Source organism: Eubalaena glacialis, chromosome 2 (assembly GCF_028564815.1).
Source record: "Eubalaena glacialis isolate mEubGla1 chromosome 2, mEubGla1.1.hap2.+ XY, whole genome shotgun sequence".
Lineage (NCBI taxonomy): Eukaryota > Metazoa > Chordata > Mammalia > Artiodactyla > Balaenidae > Eubalaena > Eubalaena glacialis.
Genome location: NC_083717.1, coordinates 146,059,417 through 146,072,105, shown reverse-complemented (window position 1 = coordinate 146,072,105; position 12,689 = coordinate 146,059,417).

The following is a 12,689-nucleotide window of genomic DNA, read 5'->3' as shown; positions in this document are numbered from 1 at the left end:
CACTATTATTCAACATAGTTTTGGAAGTTTTAGCCACAGCAATCAGAGAAGAAAAAGAAATAAAAGGAATCCAAATCGGAAAAGAAGAAGTAAAACTGTCACTGTTTGCAGATGACATGATACTATACATAGAGAATCCTAAAGATGCTACCAGAAAACTACTAGAGCTAATCAAGGAATCTGGTAGAGTAGCAGGATACAAAAATTAATGCACAGAAATCTCTTTCATTCCTATACACTCATGATGAAAAATCTGAAAGAGAAATTAAGGAAACACTCCCATTTACCACTGCAATGAAAAGAATAAAATACCCAGGAATAAACCTACCTAAGGAGACAAAGGACCTGTATGCAGAGAACTATGACACTGATGAAAGGAATAAACCTACCTAAGGAGGCAAAGGACCTGTATGCAGAAAACTATGACACATACTGACCTGTATGCAGAAAACTATGACATTAAAGATGATACAAACAGATGGAGATATATACTATGTTCTTGGATTGGAAGAATCAACATTGTGAAAATGACTATACTACCCAAAGCAATCTACAGATTCAATGCAATCCCTATCAAACTACCAAAGGCATTTTTCACAGAACTAGAACAAAAAATTGCACAATTTGTATGGAAACACAAAAGACCCCGAATAGCCAAAGCAATCTTGAGAAAGAAAAATGGAGCTGGAGGAATCAGGCTCCCAGACTTCAGACTATACTACAAAGTTACAGTAATCAAGACAGTATGGTACTGGCACAAAAACAGAAATATAGATCAATGGAACAGGATAGAAAGCCCAGAGGTAAACCCACACACATATGGTCACCTTATTTTTGATAAAGGAAGCAAGAATATACAATGGAGAAAAGACAGCCTCTTCAATAAGTGGTGCTGGGAAAACCGGACAGCTACGTGTAAAAGAATGAAATTAGAACACTTCCTAACACCATACGCAAAAAGAAACTCAAAATAGATTAAAGACCTAAATGTAAGGCCAGACACTATAAAACTCTTAGAGGAAAACATAGGCAGAACACTCTATGACATAAATCAAAGCAAGATCCTTTTTGACCCACCTCCTAGACAAATGGAAATAAAAACAAAAATAAACCAATGGGACCAAATGAAACTTCAAAGCTTTTGCACAGCAAAGGAAACCATAAACAAGATGAAAAGACAACCTTCAGAATGGGAGAAAATATTTGCAAACAAAGAAACTGACAAAGGATTAATCTCCAAAATATACAAGCAGCTCATGCGGCTTAATATCAATAAAACAAACAACCCAGTCCAAAAACGGGCAGAAGGCCTTAATAGACATTTCTCCAAAGATATAGATTGCCAACAAACACATGAAAAGATGCTCAACATCACTAATCATTAGAGAAATGCAAATCAAAACTACAATGATGTATCACCTCACACTGGTCAGAATGGCCATCATCAAAAAATCTACAGACAATAAATGCAGGAGAGGGTGTGGAGAAAAGGGAACCCTCTTGCACTGTTGGTGGAAATGGAGAACTATGGGGAACAGTATGGAGGTTCCTTAAAAAACTAAAAATAGAACTACCATATGACCCAGCAATCCCACTACTGGGCATATACCCTGAGAAAACCATAATTCAAAAAGATAATATGTACCACAATGTTCATTGCAGCACTATTTACAATAGCCAGGACATGGAAGCAACCTAAGTGTCCATTGACAGATGAATGGATAAAGAAGATGTGGCAGATATATACAATGGAATATCATTCAGCCATTAAAAGGAACGAAATTGAGTTATTTGTAGTGAGGTGGATGTACCTAGAGTCTGTCATACAGAGTGAAGTAAGTCAGAAAGAGAAAAAGAAATACCGTATGCTAACACATATACATGGAATCTTAAAAAAAAAAATGGTTCTGATGAACCTAGGGGCAGGACACGAATAAAGACACAGACATAGAGAATGGACTTGAAGACCCAGGGAGGGGGAAGGGTAAGCTGGGACGAAGTAAGAGAGAGGCATTGACATACATACACTACCAAATGTAAAATAGATAGCTAGTAGGAAGCAGCTGCATAGCACAGGGAGATCAGCTCGGTGCTTTGCGACCACCTAGAGGGGTGGGATAATGAGTGTGGGAGGGAGACGCAGAGGGAGGGAATATGGGGATATACAAATGCATATAGCTGATTCACTTTGGTATACAACAGAAACTAACACAACACTGTGAAGCAATTATACTCCAACAAAGATGTTAAGAAGAAAATAAAAAAGAGAAGTGAGGTGGGGCTGGAAGACAGAGTTGCAGGAGCTGTGTTGGCAAGATGGGCAGAAGTTTCACAATGCTAAGGATCAGATCAGATTTGGGTTCTAGATAGATCTGTGCTCCTGGAAGAAGGATTGAGGAGGCCAGGCTCTGTTCGCAGTGAGGTGGCTGTTGTATTAATCTGAAGGAGAAAGAATGTCGAGGCTGGTGGAGAGGGCGGCCAAGCTGAGCTCTACTGAGGAGGTGACGCCAGGTCCACGATGGAGTGTGGAGGGGGGAGCCGAGATGCTGGGCACCCAGCTTAGGTCACTGGGTGGAGGCGGGCTCTTCTTGAGTATGCGGCACACACGGCAGGAAGAACAGGCTTGGAAGGAGAGGAGTCAGGTCTGGTGCCTGTGGGGTTCCATGTGGACACAGTTGGGTCAGTGGCAGGAGGAATGGAAAAGAGGAGGCTAGAGCCAGACATCATTTTAAAGCAGGTGTTCATCAACCAGGGTGGAACTCAGGGGTCTGTAACCTTTTATGGGAAAAACATTACACCTTTATTTTCACTTTTCTCTTACTAAAATTTATCATATTCTTCAATTATTAATGTGAGAAAATTGCTCTGGTAACATTAGCATAATCTATGGCTTTGTCCCCAATAGAAATCACAGATTTTTGCATCACATTTCAGTTATTACAGATTTCTCCGAGTACCATTAAATCTATGACTACTTTAAAATGATGGTAATTAGACCTGACACTGGAATGAGTAGTTAATACTATATTAGTGTTATTACATGTATTATTATATCAAAACTTTTCATAATTTTGGAAACTGTATTTCGAAAAAATGTCCTTTGCATTAAAATATTTTTTTCAGTTTATTTTCCATTATAGGTTATTATAAGATGTTGAATATAATTACCTGTGCTATACAGTAAATCCTTGTTGCTTATCTATTTCATGCATAGTAGTTTGTATCTGTTAATTCCATACTCCTAATTTATCCCTCCTCTCTCCCTTTCCCCTTTGGTAATGATAAGTTTGTTTTCAATGTCTGTGCGTCTGTTTTGGTTTTGTATATAGATTCATTGGTATTGTTTTTTAGATTCCACATTTAAGTGATATCATATAATATGTGTCTTTGTCTGACTTCACTAAGTATAATATTCTCTAGGTCCATGCATGTTGCTGCAAATGGCAAAATTTCACCCTTCTAAGGGTGGAATAATATTCCACTGTGTATATATACCATATTTTCTTAAGTCAGTTGTCTATTGATGGGCACTTGAGTTGTTTCTGTGTCTTGGCTATTGTAAATAGTGCTGCTATGAACATCGGGATGCAGGTATCTTTTTGAATTAGAGTTTTCATCTTTTCCGGATATGTACCCAGGAGTGGGATTGCTGGATCATATGGTAGTTCTATTTTTAGCTTCTTAAGGAACCTCCATACTATTTTCCATAGTGGTTGCACCAGTTTACATTCCACCAACAGTGCAGGAGGGTTCCCTTTTCTCCACACCCTCTCCAGCATTTATTGTTTGTAGATTTTTTGATGATAGCCATTCTGACCAGTGTGAGGTGATGCCTCATTGTAGTTTTGATTTGCATTCCTCTAATAATTAGTGATGTTGAGTATCTTTACATGTGCCTCTTAGCCATCTGTGTGTCTTCTTTGGAAAAATGTCTATTTAGGTCTTCTGCCCATTTTTTGATTGGGTTGTTTGTGTTTTCAATATTGAGTTGTATGAGCTGTTTGTATATTTTGGATATTAACCCCTTGTCAGTCACATCATTTGTAAGTATTTCTCATAGGTTGTCTTTTCATTTTGTTTCTGGTTTCCTTTGCTGTGCAAAAGCAGTTAAGTGTGAATAGGTCCCATTTGTCTATTTTTGCTTTTATTTCTTCTGATAAAAGAAAAGTAAGAGAGACTGATCTAAGAAAATATTGCTGTGATTATGTCAGGGAATGTTTTGCCCATGTTCTCGTCTAAGAGTTTTATGGTGTCGTGTCTTATATTTAGGTCTTTAAACCATTTTGAGTTTATTTTTGTATATGGTGTGAGGGAGTGTTCTAATTCCATTGAGTTACATGTAGTTGTCTAGCTTCCCCAAAACCACTTACTGAAGAAACTATCTTTTCTCCATTGTATATTCTTGCCTCCTTTGCCATAGATTAATTGATGGTAGATATATGGGTTTATTTCTGGGTTCTCTGTTCTGTTCCACTAATCTATATGTCTGTTTTTGTGCCAATACCACACTGTTTTGATTACTGTAACTTTGTATTATAGTCTGAAGTCTGGAAGGGTTATGCCTCCAGCTTTGTTTTTTTCTACACTTTGCATTTTGGTTATGCATTAAAAAACATTACTCTGAGGAGCAATCCAAAGTCTTTACCATATTGCCAAGAGGTTTAATGATGAAAAAATTTTAGGAACACCTGACTTAAAGCTAAAATAAATAATGCTTGTTAATGATCAGAGAGGAGGAGTGAGGGGGAAGGAGGAAAACAAGGAGACTCCAAGAATACCTGGCTGAGTGACTGGGTGATTGACGGTGACACCTCCCACCACAAAGAACAAGGAGGGAGGAGACGTTTGGAGAGGATGATGATGAAAGTTTTCATTTGTGAAGATGCTGGGTATGAGAAGCCCATAGTACAAGCAGTTGGAGCTGTCAGGTGGAGAGTGGGAAATATGGCTACAGAGTTCAGGAGTAACCATGGGAACAGAAATCTCATTTCAGAGTCAATGGCATAGACTCATTACAAAATAAGCAAGCATATCCCTCTCAACTACTATGATTGAATAGCCAAAAGAAGAGAAAGAACTCAACATGAAAAAAAAAAAAAGAATAAACAAGCATATCCAAGCAGAATATGTGTGAGACGGTATCTAAGGGAACTGAGGAGGGAGAGGGGGTGGCAGAAGAGAGCAAGATCAAGTGGTCAGAATGGAGGGAGGAGAACTGACTTGGGGGGCCAGGGCAGAAAGGATGCAGGAGAGAGTGGTGTCAACATTGTCAGATACAGCAAGAGGCCAAATTGGACTCAGACTATTCAGAGGCCACAGAGTCAGGCAGTGGTGACTCTACGGGACAGTTCCCCAAAGCTGCAAGGAACCAGATCTCAGAGAATTGAGGAATGAGGATGTAGGAGCCATATATATGGGCTTCTCTTTCAAGACATTTAGTTGGAGGGGGGGAATAGGGGGAGGAGTTGGGAAGCCTCTGAGAAAGAGGTAGGCAGGGAGTGGTGTGGCCAGAATCAAGGGATGACATTTTTGAGCATGTCTGTGGTCTGACAGGGAAGACCCAGTGGAGAGGAAGAGCTTGGCCATCCAAGGGTGGGGAGGTCAGTGGAGAGACAGAATCCCGAGGGGGGTGGGTGGGGTGGGGGAGGAGACCAGGGGCCACGAGGGCACAGGTGGATGGAAGGAGTAGGGCCATCTGTTCCTCTTCCATGAGAGGAGATACTGACTATAACAGAACGTACAGCTGAGTCTGGATGAGATGAGAAGAAACAAAGGCATTCCCTCATTCCTGTTTCCTCCAGACAGAAGTGGATCCACAGCTCGTGGACCTGAAATGTGTGCAGTTTGTGGGGAGGGCCTGCTTACGAAAAAGAACACAAAATTCACCAAATCAAAAGTAGGGACAAAGTAAACATTTATTTAGAATGAGAAAAGAAATCACACAAATTATACATTTTTTAAAAATAGACAAATACCACAAACCCTATAAAATTCAGAAAACAATATGGTTTATAGTTATCAACTGGCACACTTCTGCAATACTTTTTTCCCCTATATACTTGGCTATAAACTCTGATCATCTCTATGACAATACTTGTGTAATATTTCCTAAGGAGAGAGTAGAAGGATAATTCAATATTTCTTCTAATGTGGTTGGTTGAATTTGTTTTTTAATATTGACTGGTGGGATACGTAAAGCTTGCATCTTCACACACAGACTTACCTGCTGTTTGTAGTACTGCTATAGGATTCTGCTCTGCAAATTCAGGAATTATAATTCTATCTAACCGAATTCCCATTAAAAAAGAAAAAAAAAAAAAACACCTGCATAATGTATGTTTTAGCTGACTCAGGCTACTATAACAAAATACCATAGACCTAGTGGCTTAAAGAATAGACGTTTATTTCTCACAGTTCTGGAGGCTGGGAATTCTGAGATCAGGGTACTAGCATAGTTGAGTTCTGGTGAGAGGCCTCTCCCTGGTTTGCAGATGACTGCCTACTTGCTGTGTCCTGACATGGCTGAGAGAAAGAAAGCAAGCTCCCTGGTATCTTCTTATAAGGTCACTAATTCCATCATGAGGACCCCATCCTCATGACCTCATCTAGATCTAACGACCTCCCAGTGGCCCCATCTCCAAATATGATCACATTGTGGGTTAGGGCTTCAGCATATGAATTGAGGGGGGACAAGTATTCAGTTCATAACAGTGCATTACTAATTAATTAATGCCGCATTATCTAGTATGTTCCTGACAGGGAAAAACTTCTGTTTTGACTATGTCCTGAGAACCAAATCCTCTACTTATTTTATATATAAGAGGATTACAAGAACGTTCCACAGACTAACTTCTGGCTTTGTACATTTCAAACCCTGTTTCCCCCTCTATCCCCACACCCCTGCTGCCAGCCTCTAATGGGACACATTCCTATCACCATGTCCTGCTCTGCATGGATGGCACAGCGGGTGGTGGGAATCCTGGGAGCTTCTTCTACACCAGGATGACCAGCAATAACTGAGATCAATATGGAAGCGACCAAACCACATAGGTGTTCCCCACTAAACCCAAACTAATGTCTTCAACTTCCTCGACACTGGATCCCCAAATGCCGACAGCTGCTTCCAGGCTACCTGACACAAGGGGAACATATGGAAACAGACAGCATCTTAACCAATTGCTATTAAAATATCTTACTTTTGCAAACTTGACAAAAGCACCACATGAACACAGTGCTAGGGCCTCTCTCAGGGCTCAGGAAGTGACGGGCTTTCCCTTCATGGTGAACCTATTTCTGCCTCTAGTGCACGGGCTGTGAATGTGAGGGTAGGGGCAGTGGTGAGACAACTATATAAAATAAAATCATTGACAATTATTAGTGCTCACCAGGGGAAATGCTATGTGTGTATTAAGTCCTTTAATCCTCATAACAACCCTATGATGTTCGCACTATGAAATTCTTCATTTTACGGGCTGGGAAACTGAGTCACAGAGAGGTTAGGTAACTTGCTCAGGGTCACACATGTAGTGAGTGCCAGACCTCGGATTTGAACCCAGGCAGTCTGGCTCATGCTTGCACCTCGTGCACAGAGCAGCCTCTCTGCAGCACACCTCCCAGCCTGCACAACCACTCCAGGACTCTGCAGTCCCACCTGTCACTTTCTGACATAGTATAATTTTACTGATTTGCTTATTTTCTGTCCCTTGCTACTAAAGTATAGACTCTATGAGGACAGAGTTGTTTATTTTGTTCACTGCTGCATCCCCAGGCCCTAAAACACTGTTTGGCACACAGTAGCTCTGTAGTAAATATTTTGTGATCATCTTAAACTCTTTAATACTCCTCTAAACTCTTTAATCACTCTAAGAGGTGATTTGTAAAACGCAAAAGAAAACAAAAATAAGAGGAAACACAAACAAATGGGGAAATTTTGGCTCACATGAAATCCATGGGGAGAAAATGAACTTTACATATTTTGAATAAGAAGTTGGCGCCGTTCTAAGTGTCTGTAATTCATGTTATCCAGTCCTACATGTCTCAGATCAGGTAGATTATACAGGGAACCACCTAGGAATGATCAAAGAACTCCAGATGGTCTTGTGCACTCAGTTGAGGTTTGAAATCAAAATTTGTGTTACCACCTGACTGCAAAATTATGCATTATGTGATCTTCTCTTGTAATGCTCAAGGGCCAAAGAAAACAGATGGATGGGTGGATGCAAGATTGAGGATTTGTTGATTGGCTGTGCCAGCACGTCAGAGGAGTAGGGGGGTTGTGTCTGATGAGGAGAGTACCCTTAAAGTGTCCTTAAATCCAAGAGGGCTGGGGGCTGTTATACAGGCAGATTGAAGGCCGATGCCTTGGTAAGACTGAAGATGGGTGGGATGAAGGTGGAGGGGAAGGAAGGGTATAGGGTTGAGGTCAGAGTGGAATTTCAAAGTTCAAGATTTCAGAGGTGAAGCAGTTCTAGGTGATGACAAGGTCTTGTAACAGGATAGGAGATATTGATGGCAACTGAGTAGAGCTCTCAGATGAGTCATAGGACATGAGAAAATTTGATATTATGTGGGTTAGGCACTGATGCATACATTTATCATCTTGGGTGATGATTTGGAAACTGCAAAGCCAGCTTTAAATATCACATGATGTTTAAGTATCACCTTCTCCAATAGTCACCTTTTGCTTGAAAATACTTTACTTATAATAACTCTAAAATAACAATCCTCCCCAAATGAACAAACCAGGATTTTAGCATCATTTCAATTCAGTAGGTTCATAATGTTGGGGGCTGTGAGTTTTGCTTGCTGAAGGTTTGATTCTTTTTTTTCCTTAATATTTATTTATTTATTTATTTATTTATTTATTTATTTGGCTGCGCTGGGTCTTAGTTGCAGCACGCAGAATCTCCTTTGCGGCATGAGGGCTCTTTGGCTGCAGCGGGCGGGATCTAGTTCCTTGACCTGGGATGGAACCCGGGCCCCCTGCATTGGGAGGGCACCATCAGGGAAGTCCCTGAAGGTTTGATTCTGTTCAAAGAATAATTTGCAGATAAACACACACCAAAGGAGTGCCACTTTATAGCTCCAGATTAAAGTCCGTTTTGAGATGATACTGAAGAATCCATATTTTATTTGGTGCTACACACATCATAAAAGATGTTGAGTCTCCAGAAATCCACATTCTAAGGCTACAAGACACTCAGTAAACACATAAATATCATGTTAAACAATGGTAGGATGGATAAAAGCACTTAGATCTCCCAGACACCCAATCCATGAAGTGCTCCAATTACAAATATAACAGGCTGACCTTCAGAGAAACAAAATCTTTACTAAGTATTCTCTAATAGCTTTTAAAAAAGATAATAGAAGCTTGAAATTGGATGTAATGTCCAGTGAAGAGTAAGATTTCAGCTTCTTTCACTGTCATGTGCAGCTGGGGATAGGCAAAGAAACGTTCTGTTTTGTTTTGTTTTGTTTTTCAAAGTTTTTCATCCAGTACTAAGCCTGAAACATTAAAGAAGGATATCAGAAATCCCAGCTCAACCGTAGCCAGCAAGTAAATTGATTATATTCTGTTTTAAGGATATTCATAATAAAAGAATCAATCCACATGTTTAATTGAATTCACCTAAAATGGTAAGAAATCTTACTGAAGTTGTATGAAGTAGAGATTGTGCAAAAGGCATTCAACCTTGCAAACTTTCTAACCAGGGAGTAACTAAACAATTTCTCCTTTCCCCGCTTGGGAAGGTTGAGTGCCAGGCACCTGGGTAGTGTGGGAAAGTTCTAACTGAAGGAATCCATGCTCTAGATTTTACATGTGAAGTCATTTTTAGACATTTTGTAGAGCTACGGAAACAGTTTTGCCCTTTCCATTTTTCCCCTACCAAGTTTTCCATATCTTCAAGACAGATGGAGCGCATGTAACAAAACCAACCCGATGCAGAGGATGCAATCTGGGATATTAAAAATAAAATCTTTTCCAAATCTTCACAAGCTCCTTTAAAAACACTTCCAACCAAGTGTTAAAGCAGCTAACAGAGGTGTCTAAAAACGAAAAAAAGAAGAGGTTCTCCAAAGGGTTCTTTTTTCAAAACCAGTCAGCATTAATATTTACTTCTCAGAAAGAGCTCTTTACACAATCAGCAGATATGACCAAATTTAGTCATATGTGAATTGAAAATGATTATATCCCAGAGGGCTCTACATTGACAATCTTTAAATATAAAAATGTTGAATCAAATCCAGAAATAAGACAAATAGTCAAATGCAATTAATACACAAGATAATGTTAATATTATATTTTACTTTATTTATTTTTGGCTGTGTTGGGTCTTCGTTGCTATGCGCGGGCTTTCTCTATTTGCTGCGAGCAGGGGCTACTCTTCGTTGCGGTGCGCGGGCTTCTCATTGCAGTGGCTTCTCTTGTTGTGGAGCACGGGCTCTAGGTACGTGGGCTTCAGTAGTTGTGGCACGCAGCCTCAGTAGTTGTGGCTCATGGGCTCAGTAGTTGTGGCTCACGGGCTCTAGAGCACAGGCTCAGTAGTTGTGGCACATGGGCTTAGTTGCTCTGCGGCATCTGGGGTCTTCCTGGACTAGGGATCGAACCCGTGTCCCCTGCGTTGGCAGGCGAGTTCTTAACCACTGAGCCACCAGGGAAGTACCAATATTATATTTTAACAGACTCCAAATAAACATTCAGCACCATTGCATTATTCAAAGAAATCAGTAAAGAAAATATGGTTAGGTAGATTTTGACATTGTATTCTTACCATTACTAACTCTAAGCCCTTTATTATAGAAACATTGTAGCTTATATTTTACATTTTCGTAATATTTAAATTTTATATTTTCGTAATATTTAAAAATAGGAACCTATCAATTGTGGCTCCTGGATTTTTAATTTTCTATGTAAAACTAATTTATTCTGAGCCATATGTAATTTCAGATTTTCTAGCAAGAGATTATCCCCACAAAATTGTGTTGAAATGTTACTATCCCATTGCCATCATCCAAAGAATGCATCAATATTCAATTAAATGTAAATAAAATTAATCTTTCTTCTTTTTTCCACCGGGACATATAAGTAAATTGTTTGAAATGTATTACTGATGGAAATTAAATGTAAATTACGTCTTAATTTATGGAGCCTCAGTGCACTGGAAACTGATCTAGGTGCTGGGGATACAGCCATGAACGAGGCAAACAAGGCTAATAGGGGAGACTGGCAACAGCCCTATAAACAAGCAAAGGCACAAACAAGACCATTTTGGATAGTGATGAGTTTTGTGAAGGAGAGGGAATCTGCCAGTGGCATGGAGGGTGGCTGAGAGAGCATGAGGGCCAGGGGACAAGGCAGTCGGGAAATCAGAGAAGGCGATGTTTCGATCAAGACCAGAGCAGCCGAAGGAGCCAGCTGTGCAAAGAACAGGGGGGAAAGCATTGCAGGCAAAGCGAACAGCTAATGCAGGAAGGAGCTTGGTGTGTTTGTATATCAGAAATGCGGCCAGTGGGGGTGGACTGGGGCGCCAGGGGTGGTGGTGAGAGATGAGGTCCAGGTGTTAGGCAGGGCCAGATTATGGAGTCAAGATTTGGGGTTTATTCTGAGAGTGAAAAGAAGCCACAGTAATTGATCGCATTTTTTAAAAGATCACTCTGTCTCCTGTGAGGCAAATGGAAGGGCAGGGACCAGAATGGAGGCAGGGAGACCAGGTAGACTGCCAGGAGTCTGTGGGAGGCACAGCTAGATGGCCCTTAGCAGGGTGCTGGCAGTGGCCACAGTGGGGATGGTGAGAAGTGCTCAAATTTGCAATACACTTTAGAGATACAACCTAAGGGACTTTCTGGTAGTGAATTTGCAACTCCTCAAACTAAGTTCTCTCTCTTGAGCTACATTTCCAAAGCTTTTCTGATACAATTTTAGATCCCAGCCCCTTGTCCTCACCTCCCTACTCTTCTGCACATCTGTGCGCCCCTTTCAGACCTGAGAAAAATGCCCCCTCAAACCTCTTAAATCACAGTTGGTCCCAATGGCTTATCCAGCCACCCATTCCAGTGCGATGGGTACATCTCAGCTGCTGTTGTGCCTGCAGATCCCAGAAATGACTCTCCAGACAGCCTTTCCCAGGTCCTGTCACCTTACAATCCATACCTTCCAAAGGACTCCTAGAGAAATCCCCAAACAGTCATTTCACATTTTTATGTGACTCTCCACATACACAAGACTTCGGCACCCTCTGGGGATCTGTCCTAGAATGTTACAGCAGCCCCAATCACATTCAGCGGGTGGTTTTGCAGACAAGCTCAATGCTAGGGTCTGCATGCCTCAGTTACCTTGCAGGGGACAGAGCTACCAGCAGCGCCTTCTTACAGTTGAGGAAACCAGGATGTAGATGTGTTTTGCAAATTGCAAAACAACGCCCAGCTAGGATTTAAGTCAGGTGAGACTCAGCTAGGCTCTTTACCTCGTGCTTCTCTAAGAACTGCTTCTCCCAAAACAACACCCCTCCCCACCCACTCTTGGTGAAGCGTCATGGTTAGAACACTTTTAGGAGTGTTAGGAGCCAGATTGCTGGGACTAGAGCCCGAGTGTCGTTACTTTTTAGTTGCATGACCTTGGATAAGACACTTAACTTCTCTGTGCCTGTTTCCTCCTCTGTAAAGGAGAGAGAATGATAATACCTACC